Below are 5,415 nucleotides of genomic sequence, written 5' to 3' on the forward strand. Positions count from 1 at the left end.
CACTGAGCTATCTCTACTTAATGAGTTTACAGACAAGGGTTTACAGACAGGGGTCCCTGCCTTAATGAGTTTACAGGCAAACTGGACAAAGGGCAGCAGAGGGAAAGGACTTGCTTCACTCATGCAACAGGTGGAGCTGGGGCTAGACCCCAGGTTGCTGGACTCCCAGACCAGAGTCCTAGTCCTTGGCCTGTGAAATCCGAGTCCAGCTGACAGAGTTCCTGATTTCAGTGGAGGAAATGTCTGTTTCCTGGGGGTTGTTCATCGAGGGCTAGGTGAGTGGTTGGGGCAGGACTCCTTGCCCGCTGGCACCAGCCGCGTCCTACTCTGTGGAAGCCAAACTGGTATCCTCCCTGCTCTGTTTGACAGGGGCCCACTCAGGGGCTTGTGCTACTGCCGGGTCCCAGTGCTGCCAAGGCTGGGATAACATTTGTGTTGGTGTTGTTAGGAGGTTGCCCCCAGCTATAATGAATGGCACTGCCTCTTGCGGTGTTTCTCAGGGAGCCTGAGGAGATGCCCAGCCAGGGTGGTCCCCAGCAGGCTCCATTTCCTCCTCACTCCAGGACAGCACCCTATACATTTCCACACGCCCCAAGGCCCACAGCACTAGGCGACCTGAATTGCAAACACACAGCGAGAAAAGACCCGTTGCTCTCACTCTACCCTCCTGGGAGCAGCGTTCAGGGCAGGCCTGGCTGGGCCACGAGGCTCCAAGCACAGACCACAGGGCCTGTGCCCCTTTAGGACAGATCTCCCTGATCCTGCTGCCCAATGCAGCTCCCTTCACCCAACTGATAAATAGTCTGTATTTCAGACTGGTAAAAAGTGCAGGCTGTTCCCTGGAAGGCCAAGATGCTGGCAAGGGAGCTGCTCTGCCCCTGAGCTTTGTTCACCAGTTCTCCAGGGACCACTTCCCCTCATTGCTGCCAGGGCTTGGGGATCAGTGCTGAGAAGGGGAACTTTGCCAGGTCTCTGGCTAAAGCCCTTTGGATCCTGCATTTAAAAGCTGGGGGGCGAGTAGCTTTCCCGGAGTCCAGGCACAGTGGAAGAACAGAGCCCCTGGATCCCTTACCCCAGTAGCTGCTGAACACCCTCGACACCCACCAGTTCCAGTGGGAGTTAAGGGTGCTCAGCAGCAGGGTTGGCTCAGCACCAAGTACAGGGTGGTGGGGTGAGAGGGGGAGACGGCGACACTTGGCAAGCAGCCCTGTATAGCCGCTTTGCTTCTGTTGGGTCAGTGACGCTGCTGGCTGCACCTAATGCTGATGGAGGAAGTGGAAGCTGGTAGGCCAGAGGAGTGAGGCGCGTCGGCTCCATCTGCACCAGCGCTGGGAGGTTAGGTTCCCAGGTGGCGGAGAGGTACCCGCGCTCGCTGTGCTCCAGCTAGCTCACTAACCACGGCAGCGGGGCTGGGCTTGCATGGATGGTGGCTTGGGCCACCCAAGTATGCGGCCCCGCTGGGATGCGCTCCGCCAGCCAGCCCAAGACACCCCTGTGCTAGCCTGGCTGCAGTGGTACTTTGGTACGTGTATGCCAGCGGGGAACCTCGCCTGCCAGCTCCCCTGCAGACGCAGCCCTAGATCTCTGCAAGCTGCCCTGCGGCATGAGCCTACTCTTGGCTACAGGCAGCTCCTCGCTCCCCTCTGTTACATGGCCCAGATGGGGGGAAATGAATGAGGAGAGAAGGGCCATGGAAGGGCAGTGGGTGGGAAGCCAGCCAAAATTCAGGCTCATCCCCTCACAGCTGCATGATTCCACCCCACAAGCCTTCAGGGCTCCCTGGGTTTTCGAGGGCTAGGGCTGGGACATGCTCCCTGAGGAGCCTCCAACCTGCAATCTGAGCAGGTGCTTATGGCAGCATTAACTGCCAGAGAGCCCTGCTGTGGGATGTAGCATATAACCGGGCTGGGGGAGCACAGGACAGCAGCAGGGCGACCTCTGGATCTGCACGGGTAGAAGAGTTGTGGGGGGATCAGACCACCTGGGCTGTTCTCTGAATTCCTCATGGCTCCTTGGGATCTGATGAGTCCTCATTCTCCTCTGCACTGCTAAAACCACATTGTCCCCAAGAGGCTGATTGATGGGACTGCCACACCTACTACCTCACCGCCTTTTCCAGCTGAGTTCGACCCTCCCACAGGCTTAGCCCATGGAGAGAGGCACACAGCCCTGCTTCATTAGCTGCTAAAATACAGGGTTAGGAGAAAGTGGGGTTGTACGGCCCCTAGCACAATGGGCCCTGATCCATGGTACACAGCATCCGCATCATTCATAAAACGGACTGAGCTCTATTTTAAAAGGAATGGGATCCACGTAGTTAAAGATCATTGGAACAATTTACCAAGGGGTGTGGCAGATTCTCCATCACTGGCAATTTTTAAATCCAGATGGGATGTTTTTCTGGGTCTCTGGCCCATGTTATATAGGGGGTCTGACATGATCCCAATGCTCCTGTCTGGCCTCGGAATCTAGCAACCTATAAATAATTTGATCGCCTGCCTGCCCAGGGGAGGAGATATGTCCTCTCCTGGGCGACCCAACTGAAGATACAGAAGCAAAGAGGTTGGCTGGAGAGAGATGGCATTTTGGCTTCTCTCCGTGCAAGATGCCACTGTCAGGTTTACTCTGTCACTGACTCATTTTGTGGCCTTGGTCAAGTCAACTGCTTGGTGCCTCAGTTTCCCCACCTGTAAAATGGAGACTATTATGGCTACCCATCTTTCTAAAGCACTTTGAGATTGGCTGGTGAAAAGGTGACAGTGGTAGGTCTGATTGGGATTATTAGTTTACAAATCCTTGGGAACAGAACCATTCCAGCCTGGATCAGACCAATGGCCCATGTAGCCCAGTGACTTGTCTCTGATGGCAGCGGGCACCAGCTGCTTTAGTGGAAGGGGCAAGAACCCCCTGCAGCAGGCAGTTCTGGCCCCTGTTATCTGAGGCTGGCTCATGCCCTGGAGCAGGAGAGGTTAGATCCCTTCCAGAAACTCGCCATTAAATCCTCAGCTGGGGTCAATCAGCATTGTTTCGTTGACTTTAATGGAGCCACGTTAGTTCACACAAGCTAAAGATCTGGCCAGATGCACTTAGACTGCCAGCTCTTTGGGGCAGAGACAGTCTTTCTGAGCTGTGTTTGTACAGTGCCTGGCGCAATTGGTCCTGGGCCATGCCGGGGGCTCAGGCGCTACCTCAATAATAATAATTCATTAATCACCAAGTCCCCAGTGGCACCGATATTTCCGCTAGCCAGTGGAGCACGAGCACAGAGAGCACTGAGAGCTCAGCACGGCCTCAGCCCACTAGCCCAGCTGCAGCAGCACGTACATAACTTAATAAAATGGGGCCTGATTCTGATCAGCAACAGAACACTGACTCCACTGGAGTTACGCCTGATTTACACCAGTGCCAGATCCAAACCAGCCCCATAATCCTGGCCAATCTCAGCTGTTTAGGCGGATTTCTTGTATGACAGTCGTTCCCTTGGGCCCCAATCAAGGCCCAGGGCCCAGCCCTGGTGGGCGCTGTACAGACGAGCAATAAGAAAGCAGTCCCTACCCCCGACAGTGCCCAGGCTGAATTTAGGACGAGACCCAGCAAGTGGGTGTGACACAGGTAGTGGTGACATGGGCACATTTTGCAGAGTAGGCTGTCATTTCAGCCTGGGATCAGCTGGCAGAGTCTGTAGGGACCCTGGCAGTCTGAAGGAGGGATGGCAAGCAGAGTAAGGTAGTGGCTTTTCTCACACCTCCATGAGAGGCCGGGGGAAAGGGTGCAGGAGACGGCGGGAGAAGCAGACTAGCAGGAGATGGAGGCTGGCACGGCTGGCAGAGCGAAGGGAGGAGTCAGTGGCTGGAACGGCTCGGGTCAGGAAGGTGGGGTGAAAGGAAGGGCCTCCAAGGGGAGGATGGAAGGCCCGTGTTGGAGGCAGCGGAGAAGAGGGAGGCAGAGGGGGGGAGAGCTCAAAGCAGAAGGATGTTCCCAGAAGCAGCCTTTGAATAGACTGGAATGCCAGCCCTGAAAAGGGGAGATGACAGTATTCAAGGCACGAGATGAGAACACTCAGTTGCTCCCTTTCTGTTCACCCTGCCCGATCAGCTTGCCCTCCCCTGCACCCTGGCGCAATGTGCAGTTTGGATGGGGAAGGGGTTTTCAGTCACTTTCCTGCATTCCACCATTTCTCACACAAAGCTCCTTGAGTTCTACAGCACAAACACCGAGAAGGCTGGGGAAATTCAGCCACAATCAGCTACTGCAGCCTGGAAAACCCCCATGCAGCTGGATGCTTCAGGGAGCAGCCAGCCTTTGCTTTTCTCTGTCTCTACAAGGAGCAATTTCTAGTGCTGTATGGCTATTGAGAAGAAGGACAGACTCAGACTCAGAAGATCTGGGTTCAGTGTCTGGCTTTGCTACATGATCCCTCTGTGACCTCAGGCAAATCTCTAACTCTCTGTTTCCCCATCAGCAAAATAGAAATTATACTTCCTTTATCTGTCTCTTATGAAGTGTTTGTACAGCACCTAGCATAAAGGGGCCCTGAGCTCAGCTGGGGCTTGTTGGTGCTCCTAATAAAGCGCATAAAGTTTGCAGTCCAGATGTGAGCCCCTTAGCTCTCCCAAGCAAAGCAAGGGCAGGTTGGGTTGGTACTGAGCTGAAAACCCAGGGTGGTGTTACTGATTCAGTAGGCAAGTATCAGAGGGGTAGCCATGTCAGTCTGGATCTGTAAAAGCGGCAAAGAGTCCTGTGGCACCTTATAGACTAACAGACGTATTGGAGCATAAGCTTTCGTGGGTGAATACGACGACGTGGGTATTCACCCACGAAAGCTTATGCTCCAATACGTCTGTTAGTCTATAAGGTGCCACAGGACTCTTTGCCGCTGATTCAGTAGGGGAGCTCTTCCTAACCGCAAACCGGCATCATGGAGAGCTGTACATTGGAGGTGCTGCCTCTGGTATGAGACCTAAAGTTAAAATCCTGACTGTGTGTGTTCATTAAAGGTAACATGGAAACTGTTGCAAAATGAAGGGCAAATCTCCCTAATTCCTGGTGAAATCCCAGCTTTCGTCACATTAAAATCCCCCCTGTAGTTTCAGCTGGAAACAGCATTCTTAATTCCCTGTCATAAACCATGGTGTAGTGTGGTCAGGAGCCATTCACCAGCTGCCACGTTCTGCCCCAGAGCTGGCTGCATCTAACGGGAGGGTTAGGTGACTCCTGTGTGTTCGCTGGTTATATTGGTAAAGCACGTTAGGCTCTCTATAAAGGTAAGAAATTACTATCTGTGTTTAGCTAGCTGGAAGCAATAAAACAGCAAATTGCAAAGTTGCATTGGATACCTTCTCATCTCAGTGCAATAAGGCAGAACACGAGGCACCATTGTACTGGATGCCTTGCCCATCTGAGGCAGTCACATAC

This window comes from Eretmochelys imbricata, chromosome 7 (assembly GCF_965152235.1).
Source record: "Eretmochelys imbricata isolate rEreImb1 chromosome 7, rEreImb1.hap1, whole genome shotgun sequence".
Taxonomy (NCBI): Eukaryota; Metazoa; Chordata; order Testudines; family Cheloniidae; genus Eretmochelys; species Eretmochelys imbricata.